The 16,099-nt window shown below is 47.4% G+C and overlaps 1 long non-coding RNA gene across 1 annotated transcript; it reads right to left on the bottom strand.

Annotated features, from left to right (window-relative positions):
* Positions 1-12,316: 12,316 nt before the first annotated feature.
* Positions 12,317-15,342, bottom strand: LOC129387116 (uncharacterized). Its single transcript, XR_008614415.1, has 3 exons — positions 15,234-15,342; positions 12,609-12,722; positions 12,317-12,427 (listed from the first exon to the last, which is right to left on the bottom strand). It is a non-coding gene; the product is annotated as an uncharacterized lncRNA (long non-coding RNA).
* Between the last annotated feature and the right edge of the window lie 757 nt (positions 15,343-16,099).

Consider the following 16,099-nt stretch of genomic DNA (forward strand, 5'->3'; position numbering starts at 1 on the left):
GGTGAAAGCTTGGAATTGTCAATTTCGTTTTGATTTTTATCGTTGTTGACGCGATATGCACGAGGACGGCAATAGCGGTAACTAAGCCATCAAGAAACATACCTACGTAAAGAGCGGCCAACCCGCCGTGGTCGCTTCGTAGCTATGGTGTTAGCTACGTAGCTACGAGGTAGCGGGATCCAATCCCGGCCACGGCAGCCGCCTTTCGATGGGGGTGAAATACGAAAACAGCGGTGTACTTAGATTTAGGTGCACGGAAATACCGCAAGGTGGTCAAAATTTTCAGAGTCCCCGACTACGTCGTGTCTCATATTGGGATCTTGGTATTGGCACGTAAAACCGCATAATTAATTCTTTTTTTGAAAGAAGGCCCACTCAAGCAGTTTCACGGCCCAGCAAGTAAGGGTCTGAGCACCTAGCAGGCGGCGTAGTGATGCCCACTCCCACTTCGCCTCAAAGGTAGGCAGCTTATCATCAATCGACCGGGTTGTAGCTAGGCGTCCCGTTTCCATAGACACGTTGATGCCAGTCGGTCATGTACTGCTGGTTACGGCCATCACACCACGCTTTTCAACACGTCGTCTTGCTTTAGCAGTAACTTGTCTTCTTTTCTCTGCGGAAATAATTTTGCTGTTTCTTGCGCAAAGAACATTGTTAGCAAGAAGTCTGTTATGCTGGCGGAACGTATTTTGCCCGTGTAGCATAGAATATGAGCCATGGCGCCCGTTGTCCGTGCAGCTACCATTTGTTTTCACTTGTCTTTCCGGTAGAGCATGTGCACTACTCATAACGCGTAATTTTCCAAAAGTCACTCGCAACACCTTCTCTTCAAAGCACATAGTTTGTTATCTGCGGCTCACCCATATTGTCACGCAAACGTCCTATGTATATCGCGCGGCTCTAGCAGTGTAATGCCATTTTGTGATCTTTTGGGAAGGCTGCTGTTTACCTCATTGTGCATGACGCGTGCGCCTGGGCGGATCGCAAGCGCCTCTTTTACTTGACGCATTGGTTGTTATGACTAAAAGGTTCTTGTATAAGTCTGTGCATTTGGGCTGTGTATGTGTTGGTCTTTATAAACTGTGTAATCCAGTAAATTTTCTGCGCAATACTCAATGTAAACAAGAAAAAAAATGAAGTTCTAAAGCAAATTTTTTTTGCCTCTTCCTTCAACTTTTCCACTGCTGCTCCTGCTGCTGCTACTGTCGCGCGCACCACGTCGGGGTGGGAGGGGGAGGGGGGGTTAAGAGCGTGTATATAGATAACAGGAGCGAGTAAGAGAGGAAAAAACGACGGGAGAAACTCGTTTTCACCCACCGCGTGGAATGTGCACAATGCCCTCTGGAGCTGCCTGACCGTCGCCACATTAGCCTCTTGACTATCTGTGATTCCCCTCAGAAGCATTGCAGAAACGGCGGCGCTACCCTTTTTACTGATGTGCGAGGCTAGAGGGACGCAGATAGACCTGTAGAGAGAAGAAGAGGAGGAGAAGGAAAGGGAGGAGAAGTGGCAGTTCCCCTATAAGTGAGGAGGGGAGGTGACCTGAGAAGGCAAGGAAACCCTACTATTATACGACAGCGGTTGCGGGGAAACAGGCTAAGCTTAAGTTCAAGGTACGGTACAGTACGTTGCTGCTATTTCTGAAAAAAATAAGTGCCATGCAAATATGTCAAATGGACAAATTAGAAAAGGAGGTGCAGAAGCGGAGCAGCAAAAATTAGCGAGAGAGAGAGAGAGAGAGAGAGAGAGAGAGAGAGAGAGAGAGCTCTTTATTAGAAAAACAGGGAATTTTGCCGGCGCGTATATAACCGCTGCCATGCTGCTCTGTATAGGGATGGGGAATGGCATTAAAAGATTGCAGAATAGAGTGGGAGAAAAAGAGGATAAAAATAAATATGAAATGTCCAAGTAGACCTGATACTAATATCTGCAGGTGACATGACGGGTAAATTAACCTTTTGTGTATGAAGTGTGCAATTTTAAAAGCTTTCCTATTAGACCAAATTCTGACAGGTATTTGAACAATAAATCCAGAACCCGTCGCTGTTAGGAAGGGGCGGATATTGGACCTAAGATGCTCGGTAACGTTAACGGTTCGTGGCAAATCATGTCCATTTGTTGCTCAAAAAATTGCCTCTCGTCGCGGTACGCGGGGCATTCTAGTAATATGTGCCGAATTGTCTCTAAGTTGTGACAGTTATCATAGTATGGGCTAGTGGTAAGCCCTATGCGGTACAGATATTTGTTCGTGTATGCCACGTTCAGTCGAAGACGATGGTAAAATGTCTCTAAGTGTTGAGGAAGTGGACTTGGAATTTTCGGTCTCATTTCTGCGTCAATGTAACGCAGGAAGTTATCTTGGTGAAGCGGCAGATTCCAAATGCGGTCTTTTTCTTGATAGGCATATTTTTTTGCCATGTTTGAAGCGTCGGCGTTTGTAAAAAATGTTCTTTGGACTTGTGGTAGTGGAGTCCATTTCTGGCAGCTTCATCCGCTCTTTAGTGCACAGCAAGGTCCAGGACACACTATGGAAACGGTCGACGGTCAAATCAACACTGCTGCGCCAGCCGCGTTACCTCTGCGGCTATGGCATTGCTAGAGATCGTGGATTTGATCCCAATCCCAGAAGCCGCCTTTCGACGCGGGCGAAATAGAAAACGCACGTGCATTTAGATTTTCGGACACGTTAAAGGGCATCACACTGCCAAAATTAATTTGCAGTCCACCACTACGGCTTGCCTCATAATCCGAGTGTGGTTTCCGCATGTACAGCCCCATAATTCAATTCGAGTTTAATACTTCTGCCTCAGTGCGATGCGCCATGTGAGGAAATGACAACGCTCAACCCTCTCCGAGGTTATAAAATATGGCGCACAGCAACGCGTCAAGCAAACACCTCTCCGCGTGTATTCTGCGTACTACGCAGACAAACAGCCGTGGTGCACGCAAGGTAACGTTTAACAACAACTCACAACTCTCGTGTTAGCCTAAACGTTGAAGAAATTAAGCTTTAGCCGTCAACATTGCCGGTAATTATGGTCAACCAAAGCATCCAGCACGGAAAACTTCACTTACATCGATTCCCACAGTGCGTGGGATCTGCAGATATTTTTGAACGAAACCATGACTTCCTATGGTGCGCAGCTGAGAAAAGCAGCTCAATAACGACAAAAAACCACGTTAAGGACAGCTCTTAAAGCAATATTCAAATCTGCATGCGGTAGTTCTGCCTTACTTAGGTTCTCCATGAAGCTTGGCAGTGTTTTCAGTAAAAAGGTTACGATCCGTGAGTGTATGCTTGAAAATGCATGCTAGAAAATGCTATTGCCCTATTGCGAGAACCAGCGTCTTCGAGTGCTTTCCAGTTTGAAAGCAGTGCGTTTTTTTACACTGAGGCGCCCTAACGTAAAGCTATTCCAAACTTTTCTATTCTAATTCTGTAATCAGCCCTCCGCGATTGGTCGAAAGCTTTTCTGGGCCACCCCCACTTCGCGTGCCAGTCACACGACGTCACGCAAACCGCGATAGCTCCCCCATCTGAAATGACGTGTACACTGTGATCATGCATGACTGGACTGAACAAACGAAAAATAGTTATTTCAGACTGGACGCCTTTTCGCCATTAGCCCACGGCTACTGGTTAATAGTTGTCGGGCTGCACCTACTTCACCTGCCCGTAACGCGACGTCACAAAAGCGGGAAAACTCACCGCGTCAAAGTGACGTGTACGCGGTAAAGATGCAATAATATGCCGAATAAAACTGAATCTTTCTCTGAATAACCTCAGGCTGCCCCATTCCGAAAGGAATAAAGGATGGCCGCTGCCGATCGCTCAGGCACTGGCTACTCGCACATGCCGGGAACCATGGGTTTATTTGCGTACAATAAAACGTTTTGAGTGGCCGTGTAACGTTTTCGAGGGCTTTCAGCACATTTACGACCTCGCTCAGCCAACGTTTCTTTGCTGATGAACCTTTTTAGAGGCATACTTTACCTTCCGTTGCATGCCGCCGCGATTTTTGACGAGCCACCGCAAGCTAAGTAAGGGAGAACGCACCAATCGCAGACGCTGGCACCACGCTCTTCATCCGTTTATCGATTTTCAGTGCACTGGCTCGGCCCCATCGAATCCTTCGCCAGTTGAGCGCGCTCGTCGACTCTTGTAAGCCAATTAGATAAGACAAGCCGCTCAGCGTAGGCAATGCTATTCGTTTTTAAAGCAAAACAAATGTTACCTCCTATAAACGAAGAGAGCGTTTGATTGGTTTGTTTTGACAATCCTGCGGATTACTGCCCGATGCTTGCGTCTGCGGTTGCGCAAAGTTGACGTCAGGAGATTGGAATAAAAATATATTGGAATAGTTTTACGCTATAGGCCCCTGGATTGCAATGGGGCCGATGGCGCTAGCTGGGACTCACTGAGACGCAAGTGAGAACGCTGGATAAGAAGTCGATCACACTGGAAGAGACGCTGGTTCCGTAGTTGTGACGCTGGGGCGCACTGGTTTGTGCTGTACAGTAGCTGGTTCTCGCTGCAGTTCGCTGGTTCGCACTGGAAACTGCGCTGCTTGTGTTTGTCCCGCGCTGGTTCGAGTACGCAAGGACGAGCGCTGCTGAATAATAAATGCTTTATACAATTTCCTCGCTTGAGACTAGTCTCTTGTCTCATCTAACGCTATATCTTGGGGTCATAAAACTCTATTTCATGTTGCAGCTTGGAATAAAGGTTCGTGAGCCGCCCTGTTTATTCATGCACATTTGACACTGAAGATGACTTTTGTTTTTCGCATTCTTCCTATTGACTGGGCGAATAGCTAAATTCTTGAACGAAACCATGCAAACGCAGAGAACGCCGCGTTCTTTTGTAGTTAACTGACTTTTCATACGTTCCCTGCGGTATGGACGATGTTCTCCGTCTTGTGCTTCGTGCTGGGCTGTGATGTGCGGAGCGAGGAGAGGGTTTGTTGCGACAAGAGTCACAAAATCTGAGAACTCTTTTCATTTCTTCTTTCTATGCGGTGGGCCTTCGGTGCTTTGCAGCAGAAGAAAAAGACTGCGTCTAGACTGCTAGACTGCGTAGTTGACTGACCCTGACTTCGCTCGAACACAAGTTTTAAGTAAACATAGTAACCAACTAAAGCGTGAAATCATCGAAGCAGCGCACATCGCCTGGTCAAAAGACGCGTACGCCAGTAGCCCCCTCTTATCGATTACGTCCAAAGAACTGGCATTTTTAGCGGGGGGCATATGATGATTACAGTTATCTCCCTTGTTCAGTGAGGCATTTATGATTGACTGTGAATATATTGTGGGAATTTATAAGCTATTCTTTGTCATCTGTACATGATCATCATCATGGGGGGTTCATATGGGGTTCTTCTTCATCATCGCTTGTGGGGCTGGCTCTCGAGTGTGACCCGTGCTGTGGGCGTGGTCGGTTCGCCCAATTTTTGACGCGGAATAAACGTCGTGATAACTGCTGCATCACAAGTGGTGGCGTGTGCTCTTCGGTCCTCCGTCCTCTAACTCTCCGCTCAACCTCCTGGAGCATCGATGGGATCGCCGATTGTGCCAGCTGTCCGCCAGCATGTCGCAGGGCGAGCCAACAGGCACTTCTACTTCCACCATCTCGGCCTCGGCTACCCCAGCCTCTCTGTATTGGGTTGTCAGTGGGCACCAGCGTGATCCTCATCTGTTTGCTGGACTTCGCGGTGAAGACGTTGAGGATTGGCTGGACGACTATGACCGAGTGAGTTCGGCTAACCGTTGGGACGATGCGTCCAAGATACGTCACGTCGCCTTTTATCTGACAGGAGTAGCGAAGACTTGGTTTTTCAACCATGAGGTTGATTTCACGAACTGGGACGCTTTGAAACCGCAGCTCCGCCAAATCTTCGGCACACCGGCTGTTCGTTCTGCCCTCGCAAAAAAGACACTCGACACTCGCAAGCAACAACCCGCTGAATCTTATACGTTGTACATCGAGGATGTGTTTGCTATTTGTCGACGCGTGAACACGGCCATGACCGAATCAGACAGGGTTCGCCACATCCTCAAAGGCATCGGAGCAATTGCTTTCAATGCTTTAGCCATCCAGAACCCCGCTACCATCGCTGATATCGTCGCTACTTTCCAGCGCCTTGACGAACTCGAATCAGTACGGTTGCAGCCAGACACCACTGCAAACACTACCGCCGACGACCCTACATTACGAGCAATTATACGCGCCATAATTCGAGAAGAGCTCCAGTATCTTGGCTTAGCCGCAGGGCCCATGCCTTCTCATGCCTCCGATACCAATCTGCGAGACGTTATCAAGGAGGAATTGGCGTCCATGGCTGGTGCAGCGTACAAGGACCCTCTAACCGCTAGGGCCTCATCAACGTCCGCACAAGTAGCTCCAGCTACTCCAGTCATCGTTCCACCGATGCCTCCAAAACCAACACCGGCCCACATTGCTTCCATGACTACCAGCGCACCTACCCTAACCAGCTATCCGCAGTGGCGTCCTCCTCGTCCCATCTGCTACTACTGCGGCTGTCGTGGTCACATAGCACGTTTTTGCCGCAAGCGCCAGCAAGACGGGCGTCGCGGATATGACGTATACGAACGGGATGACTTTTCACCCGGAGCTACTTTCCAACGTCTAGGGAGCTTCCATGACCAACGCCGTCCTTATGGTCCACCGCGCGGACGCTCTCCATCGCCTACTGTAGCATCCGAAACGGCTCAGACGTACCGTCCTGCGAGACGCCGCTCGCCGTCAGCCCTTCGCCGCTCTACGTTCCCACTGAGACCGGCTTCTCAATTCGCCGAGCGTCGTCCGGAAAACTGAATTATGCAGCTTTTGGAGGAAAAGCTGCATCGAACGACAAAACAGAAATTCCTCCATCGCGTCCGTGCAATGTGATATTGGTTGTAGTAGAAGGTGTACAAAATAGAAGCGTTAATAGACACGGGAGATGGTGTTTCAGTCATTCACCGTGAATTGCGTTCGCGACTTCGGAAAGTTACGACCCCCTATGATGGACCTACGCTACTCGCTGCTCAAGGGGCCTCCATTCGACCTATCGGCATGTGCACTGCTCGTATTTCCATCTGCATTACGTACAATTTGCTGTGCTAAGTTCGTGTGCCCAGCAGCTCATATTGGGATGAGATTTTCTTTCTACGGCCTCCGCCTCCATCTGCTGTGGGCAACGCGTTCTCCACATGACCAACACAACCTACTCACTTCATGCAGATGGCGCACCCCTTCACTTGCTTGCTGCAGAAGATACCGCGCTACCTCCTCGCCATCAAAGCATCGTTACCATCAAGTCTGACGTCATTGTCTGCGGCGACGTGCTCGTATTACCATCTGCACGCTGTCTCGCAAGAGGGATAGCGTTTCCATCAGGGCTCGTTAGGTTTGATCATCTGCACTTCTCTACGCTACAAACCCGACATCCGAAAATATTCTCATCCCTAAAGGCCGTACATTGGCTTGTGCCACTGAATCGGAGTCTATATCTGTTGTTTCCTTTAAACCAGCCTCCTCTGAAGTTCCTTGTACCGGACGGACCGGATCTCCTTCAGCTCTTGCAGCTGCCATCAGTTCCGACCTGACACCTTCACAGTCACAACAATTGCTTGCTTTGCTCCAAAAACACGAAGCTTCCTTTGACGCGCATTCAGCTTCGTTGGGAAAGACTTCGATTACGACGCATCGGATAAAGACAGATAGTACATCCATCGTGCGCCGTAGACTGTATCGCGTATCGCTAGCCAGGAGGAAAGTCATTGACGAGAACGTCACCGACATGCTCCAACGAAACATAATACTCCCCTCTGCTAGCCCTTGGTCTTCGCCCGTTGTTTTGGTTCGAAAAAAAGACGGCTCTGTTCGATTTTCTGTCGACTACCGAGCACTTAACAAGATCACACGCAAGGATGTATACCCTATGCTGCGAATAGACGATGCCTTGGATTCCCTGCAGGGTGCCGAGTACTTCTCCAGCATCGATCTGCGTTCCGGCTACTGACAGATACCTATGCATGAGGACGATAAGGAGAAAACAGCGTTTTCAACACCACATGGGCTCTACGAGTTTAATGTCATGCCATTCGGCCTGTGCAATGCGCCCGCAACGTTCGAGCGCATGATTGACACCGTTCTTCGCGGCCTGAAGTGGAAGACTTGCCTGTTCTATCTGGACGATATTGTTGTTTTCTCGTCAACCTTCTCTCAGCACCTGCAACGTCTGGATGAAGTTCTCACGTGCCTTGCCAACGCTGGACTTCAAATAAACACCAAGAAGTGCCATTTTCCGAGCAAGACGATCAAAGTACTACGTCACATTGTGAGCAAAGATGGCATTCGTCCTGATCCTGACAAGGTTTCGGCAGTTCATCACTTCCCTCTTCCCGAAAAGACCAGAGATTCGCGTAGTTTCCTAGGCCTCGCTTTCTATTTTCGCCGATTCATACGAAGCTTCACCTCAATAGCGTCACCTCTGCACAAATTACTGGGTTATAATGTTGCCTTTGTGTGGTCTCCCGAATGTGAATCTGCGTTCGCCCATCTGAAGCGCGCTCTCACATCTGAACCAGTACTACGCCATTTTGATGAAGCTGCTCCTACCCTCCTGCATACGGATGCAAGTGGTCACGGAATTGGTGGCATTCTTCTACAGCGAGACGACACTTTAGGTGAGAGGGTCGTCTCAAACGCAAGTCGCGTTCTGACAAACGCCGAAAAGAATTACACCATCACGGAGCAGGAATACCTAGCTATCATTTGGTATCTGCAGAAGTTTCGACCTTATCTTCACGGCCACCACTTTACGATCGTTACAGACCATCATGCATTATGCTGGCTTTCAACGCTGAAGAACTTGTCTGGATGACTTCGTCGGTGGATTCTTCGTCTGCAAGAATACGACTTTACTATCACCTACAAGTGCGGAAAAAAGCACTAAGATGCAGACGCGCTTTCTCGCTGTCCGCTTCCTACGACACCATGCAATGGACCTCCAACTACCATCCTTCACAAGCTTTCCCACGATCCCTCCTCACATGCTTTCTTGTTGGCCAGTGTCGACGAGATGCCTCCACACGACAACAAATCCTTCCAATTTCATCAACTTGCCGATTCTTACGGTCGGCGCATCATAAGCCACCTTCAAGGAGCTTCGCGCCCGCCTAACGCCCGCCTTCGTCGGCAGCTGACGCAATTTAAGATTGACAACCGCGCCCTATACCGTCATGTCTATCACCCTGACGGTCAACGCTGGGTTCCTGTCCTGCCACGCTCTCTACGTGCTCATGTCCTGCAGGCTTCTCGCGACGACATGACTGCTGGTCACCTTGGTTTCCAGAAAACTTATGACCGCATCAAAGGTCGCTTCTACTGGCCTGGATTGTCCGCCAGTGTAGCGAGGTATGTCGCTCCCTGCGCCCTATGTCAGCGTCGAAAGCTTCCCACATCAGCTCCAAGCGGACAACTGTAACCGGTTCCTTGTCCGTCGCAACCATTTCAGGTCGTTGGCGTTGACCTGTATGGTCCTCTTCCTGTGACTCTCACCGGTAAACGATGGATTGTGACAGCCGCTGATCACTTGACACGCTACGCCGAAACAACTTGTGTGAGTTCTGCCTCAGCCTCTGAAGTTGCTGCATTCATACTTCAATCCTTGATACTGCGTCACGGTGCTCCTCGCGCCCTCCTGAGCGACCGTGGAAAAGCATCCCTCTCGCAACTACTAGACAAAGTACTCAGAGCCTCCGGAACCACCCACAAGACTACCTCCAGTTACCATCCGCAAACCAACGGCCTCACAGAGTGATTTCATCGCACGCTGTCAGATATGCTAGCCATGTACATCGACCCGGATCACAGAAACTGGGACGCAATTTTGCCATTCTTGACTTTTGCATATAATACCGCCGTTCAATGCACGACCGGTTACTCGCCATTCTACCTTGTCTATGGTCGTTCGCCCTCTTCCTGTCTTGACGTCTCTTTCTTCGCGCCAACTGTCCATCAATGTCCGTCCTCCTGCGAAGAATATGTGTCCCACATTCTGCGTTGTGGCCAGCTCGCCCGCATGAACACCAAAGCACGGCAACAGGACCGCAAGCAGCATTACGACGCCTCTCATCGCGTCGTGTGCTTCCGCCCTGGCAAGGAAGTGCTACTCCGGACGCCAGTTCGTACTCCTGACTTGTGCGACAAGTTTCAGCTTCGGTTCATCGGCCCCTACAAAGTCTTGGAGCAGACTTCTCCGTTTAACTATCGCGTGGAACCAGTTATTGTTCCAAATGACCCCCGCTGCCGCGCCACTGAGATTGTCCACGTTTCCCGTATGAAGCCTTTCACGAGACGTTCACCGCCCCTTCAAATAGCAGCCAGGATGGCCGCTCTCGCGCGAGGGGACATTAGTGTGGGAATTTATAAGGTATTCTTTGTCATCTGTACATGATAATCATCATGTGGGGTTCATATGGGGTTCTTCATCATCGCTTGTGGGGCTGGCTCTCGAGTGTGATCCGTGCTGTGGGCGTGGTCGGTTCGCCCAATCTTTGACGCGGAATAAACGTCGTGATAACTGCTGCGTCACAATATGTACGATTCTTGGTTTCTACTGTTGGTTGGAGCTCATACATATTCTTCGTTCCAAGCAATAAACTTCAGTTGCAAGTGAAACGCTCGTCCGTATCGTTTCTCCCTGCTTGTCGCCTTCAAAACCGAGCTGTTATTTTTCAAATATCAAGCATAGATATGCTATTGCCACCACCACTATATCGGTCTCGAACTCGAACCCAGCTGGAGGCGGACGTTTCGAAGCGTCTACCAAATTATCCTGTAAAAACAGCGATTACGGATTTCTTTGTTAGGCTACATGTCAAAGTTTTACCTGTAAAAATATGTCTACGTAACAAGGGATTTTTCGTGCCGTACTCAACGGACTGCCCCCTCTGCCTTTATGCAGAATTTTTACAGCACGTATTTTTGTTTTCTAGAAACGTAGTACACTTTTGGCACAGTATACGAATTGTGTTTGATGTACAGATATACCGAAATTGGGATAACGTAAAATTTTTGACACTAGAAGACGACAAAAATAAGAGCAGTGTTGAAACACTGATATTACTAGGTTTGTACGCAATTTGGAGATCACGAACTGACTGCCTCATAGCTCTAGAAAACGCGAAACCGGCGTGGACGCACTTTTGAGGTAATTTTGCATATACAAGTTTGTTGCTGGGCGGCGAAGATATGTTTAGCCAGAGATGGCAGGTGTGGCAGAAACGCCTGCCGCAAAGACGGGTACTTATATAGATGTGCGATTCTCTGTATGTGTGGGTTAGAAAAGCTGTAAAAAAAAAAACGCTTTAGTGCATGTACTGCTATGTAAAGAAAATAGATAAAGAAGTCGCAGAGCACAAAAAGAAAGCTGGCCTAGCGTAGTGGTAAAGTACGGGGTTTGGGATCTGCAGGTCAGACGATCGAATCCTGGTTGAAGTATTTTTATCTGACTTTTTGTATTGCACTAAAACACTCTGTGTTGCTTTCCGTATTCAAAAATATATATACGGTGGCGAGACACCGCGTATTTAACGCGCTAGCGCTGCTTTTCGCACGAATACCCAGCGCTTCCCAATACGCCCCGCCTATCCAGCGCGCAACACTGGGCCCATAATCCGGCTTGGCACTGGATACTGGGTTTTGCAATAAGAAGATTAAAGCTTTTGCGCTACACTAAAGACGACGTAGTTCAACATTTTAACCGCAAAGGCTATACCATAATGACAAGCGTTGCTGTCGAAACCCAAGCCAATACAGAGCTAAAGCACGCGTCCAAAATCACGGAAGCCAGAATTAGCGGTCTGACCAACAGCTGAAGGCGCTGGCGACAGTAGTACGGCTACAGGGTCCTACGGGAGCGTCCGCTTCTTGCCTATGCTTTTGTATGGCTCAGCGTCGTCCGAAGAAATGACGACGACCGAGCAGAATGAAAGATGAAATCCAGAGTTTGACGAGATCTTGTCTGATCGGGAAGTAACGGCATATCATGAAGGATGACAAGAATTATTAACAAATACGGCACTTCAAAAACAATAAATGTTTACTTATGATGCGTCAAAATAGCAGGTTTCTGCTAATTAAAAATGACAAATTGTTGTCCCTCTCACAGTGCTTCTCTGGGTATCTAGAGGTTCATTATTACAAGCTATGCTTATAAAGAAAGGTTTGTAACATTTCACTCTTGAACAAAGTGCCGCGAGCAAGTAGCTGATGTCGACCGTAGCCTACCTCGAATTGCAGTCATCCCAGCGTCCGGCGTCTCGCCATGTAGCGGTTTGATGATTGAAGGAGATTGCGTCACTATTTGTTTCCTATGACTCGGCGTCAGGCTTGCCGCTTCCATGGCAGACAGCAAGTCTGAAGCAATTTCCAAAAATATGTATTTAGCGCAAACCTTTGAATGAACGTGTCGGTATTATTGAGTCCGAAGCTGCATATTTCTGATTATCGTGGCGACGAAATAACGTGATCTTTACGTTATAAACTGAATCTGTAATGAAAATGTGCAAGAATTGGAAAAAAAAAACTTTCTACATACCTTGTATTGATTCCCTCATAACATCGCTTAAACCAGCACTAGGTTTAGGCGGAGTGGGAGAAGGCGACTTATCTGCAGCAGTACTTGTCGTGTGGAAGAAAGGGGACAAATTTCCTACATGGAGAAAATTAAATGAATGTTGTTATACCAATCACTTATCCTTACCGCCTTTAGAACGGCTGTGTCAACACTCCATGCTTTGTCGTTACAAACATTTGTTGTGCCTTTGGACTGAGTAAAAACATACCTAATTTATTACGCAAAATGACTCATTCGCCTAAATAGGAAGGGGACGAGCTGGAGCTTACAAAAATAAAGGGCAGTCACTAAGTAGCTGACAATTTGTTTTTCCAAAGCTTCAGTGACTGTTTTCCGCTGGCTTTAATTCCTGAGAATACCAGCTACGAACCCCTGAGTAATCACAAGCATGACAAAATCCGCGCATGCGCTTCGAAAATCTGCGAGTGCTGCACTGCCACCTTGGTGTCTTCTGGTCACTATATTCACTATCCAATTAAGCTTAGGCAGCATGCATGAATAGTATTAGCACATTGTACGTAGCGCCACACACTAGACAGCAGCACATACAAGACCAGCCTGGTTGCCGAGCCCTCCACGATGTCTCCTTAATGAGTTCGCCTTTACTGCGGACCCAGTTTTCTTGACAATTTCCTCGACATACACCCGCATCTTGGTGACATCATAGATATCGCATTGCCAACGTTTACGCTGCAATGCGAGTGTGCGCAGAAGTAGTCCTTTTGCGCGTCTCGCAGGGCTAATAAACAACGAACGAGACAAGAAAGCTGGATATGGCCGTCTCTTGCGGCCAGGTATTGATCTGCAAGCCGTTCAACATGACCCTAAGCCGGCTAGGCCATACAGAAACAGTCGTGAAGAAATGCAAATGCACCTATGCTACAGGCACCCCGTCTACAGCCACCCATAACAATTACGCTCATTCTGCGAAAGTGGTGCCATCCAGCGTCTGGCGCGCTCATCTGTCAGGCTTAAAAGCAATACCAGTTGCAGCGGCAACAGACTGCGTCAGATGTGCCATTCGCTACTTTCGCACGACGGCTCATCTTGCGCATTTTATTTCAACTTTCTCGTGTTGTCCTAGTTGGCTAAGTAAATGAAGAAATTGCGTTTGTTGTCGTTTGTGTATCTGTCACTGTGAAGCCTAATATTGACAAACAAATAAAAAAAGATCGCATACAAGTGCGACCTTGTGCAATCACAACCTCTTGTGAAGCTCTTTCGTTCGCATAGTTCGACTATGATATTCGATACTGGCTACAAATAAACAGAACAGACAAAGACGTTCCCTTATATGACTCAGCTGATATGACTCAGCCGTGCACTAAATACCGCAACCTTTTCTGACCGCACTGATTCCTTTAAACAAAGTTTTCTTTCCATCAGCAATTGAAGTCTGGAATTCCTTACCAGGTAACATCCGTTCACTACCACTGAAACAATTAACGCAATCTTGTTTATGAATGTTTGCATGTGTATTGTTCATCCCACTCCTGCAATCGCCTCATTGAGGCTGCAGAAGTAATAATTAATTAATTAATTAATTAATTTTTTGATATGTTCCCATCGCATACGCTTTTCAGCACTTGCTTGAAGTCTTAACAAAAACCGTAATTCACCCTCGCTCGTCCAACTTAGGATGCGCAATAGACCGTTGTATTTCTAGTTTTCATAAAATTCAAATTGTTCGCGTTTATATTTATTCCACTAAAATGAGGTAAATTCTACGCCATTGTTAAAGCACATTGCCGACAATTCTGAGGTTTTAGGAAGTTATTTACAGCAAGAGCTGTAATTAATCACCACATTTGCTCTTTATTCAAGAATGAAGCGAACAACAGCTGTGTAAAAATTCATATAACTTGCTCATGGGACATTTTACAAAGGCTGCAATTCATCCTTACATATTTTACTCGAAAGCGCATAAGCTATAATGGTCTGCCTGCATTTTGTAAATTTATGGGTGACAGTTCAAATTATGCGAGGAGAGTACGCGAAATCTCGCTTAGCTCGTAAAGCGTACCTATTATATTGCAGGATGCTCGTGATACCTGCCTGCCGAAGTCATTACGTATCCAGAAACACGGCACTTTTCTTAAATATAGCGCCTAATTTACAAAGTATTTTCAACATCCTAAGCGAGGTGCCTCTTTTACGTTACCGTGGATGTCGCAAAAGAACTGCCTACTTCCTATTACATGTGACAATATTTGGGAAGCCGGTAATTCGGTCATTTCTCGAAATGTCTGACATTGCCCCTTCGGCTCTCAGTTGAAATTCACCGCAAGACACCCACGTCGCTCAGTGAGCAGATTTTCAAAGAAAGTATCGTGTGACAGGTCGCCCGCATTTCAAAAACATTCAGTCAGGAGCGTCGAGAGGGCATGCCGTCCTAATTAATTGCGTATTAGCGGTTCCTGCAGGACTTGCCTATGCGGCACTTGCCTGCACATTCAATTGTGTCATTCAACTGCTAACCGCTTCGTTGTTGGCAACTCAACAATTATTTCCAGCAAGTGAAGGCCACTATGAAATTCATGGTGTTTACCATTCATTTGCGCAACAATATCAATGCGCTGAACTTACCAGTTGTCTCACCAGGCCGACGAGCTGGTTCGAATTCAATGTCGCCACGGGGGCGAGTAGGCGTATTTACGGTAATCTCTGTGGTCTCCGTGCCGTTGGCCGCGATGTATTTGCCTCCTTTGAATGTAGACAGGAACAATTACATCTAATTTAATAAAAACGGAGATGGGAAACAGAGAATACAATGAAGGTCCGAAAATTCCCTATCGCTTTCTTTGGAAATATGCCATTCTATGAAAGCACGAGCTTGCCGTTATTCCATTAGTTCACCACGTTCAGCAATGATGCTTTCGAGCAGCTGACAGAAGCGGTTGCCACAGCGGTATGGGCGCTCTCAAATGACAGTGCCGGCTTCGGCGGTATTACCAGGTCTGATTGACCTGAACGCTCGCAAGAAAACTTTCCGGCCTGCTCGAGAGTCTCCTGTATTTGCGCACTAAAAAGTGGCGCACGTTCACGCGGTACCAAATGGCTCTCGAAGTTATTGGCATGACAACATCAATCTTCTCAGGCTGTTGCGTTACACATTTCTCACATTTAAGCAAATACAATGGCTAAGCCTACCGCGTCGTACTCTGTTGTGTTGAGCTTTCCAAGTTTGTGTTGGAAAAACCAAACCTGAACATACAACAAATGGAAGAGAGTAATGTGCAGACGGCCCCTAATAAGAATTTCTTTTTGACGCATAAAAGTTCGGAATTCTCAAGCAAAATCACGCCATCAAGTTCGCATAATTTGTTGCTGGTATTTAGCAGCCAAAACAAAGTTATGTTGAGCATAACAGGTCATGTCATGAAAAATCCGTGGCAGTGTGGCTTCAGTAAGACCATTTTTTCGATAATTTAATAAAGCGAATCGTATCAGTA

Source organism: Dermacentor andersoni, chromosome 2 (genome assembly GCF_023375885.2).
Source record: "Dermacentor andersoni chromosome 2, qqDerAnde1_hic_scaffold, whole genome shotgun sequence".
NCBI classification, from domain to species: Eukaryota; Metazoa; Arthropoda; class Arachnida; order Ixodida; family Ixodidae; genus Dermacentor; species Dermacentor andersoni.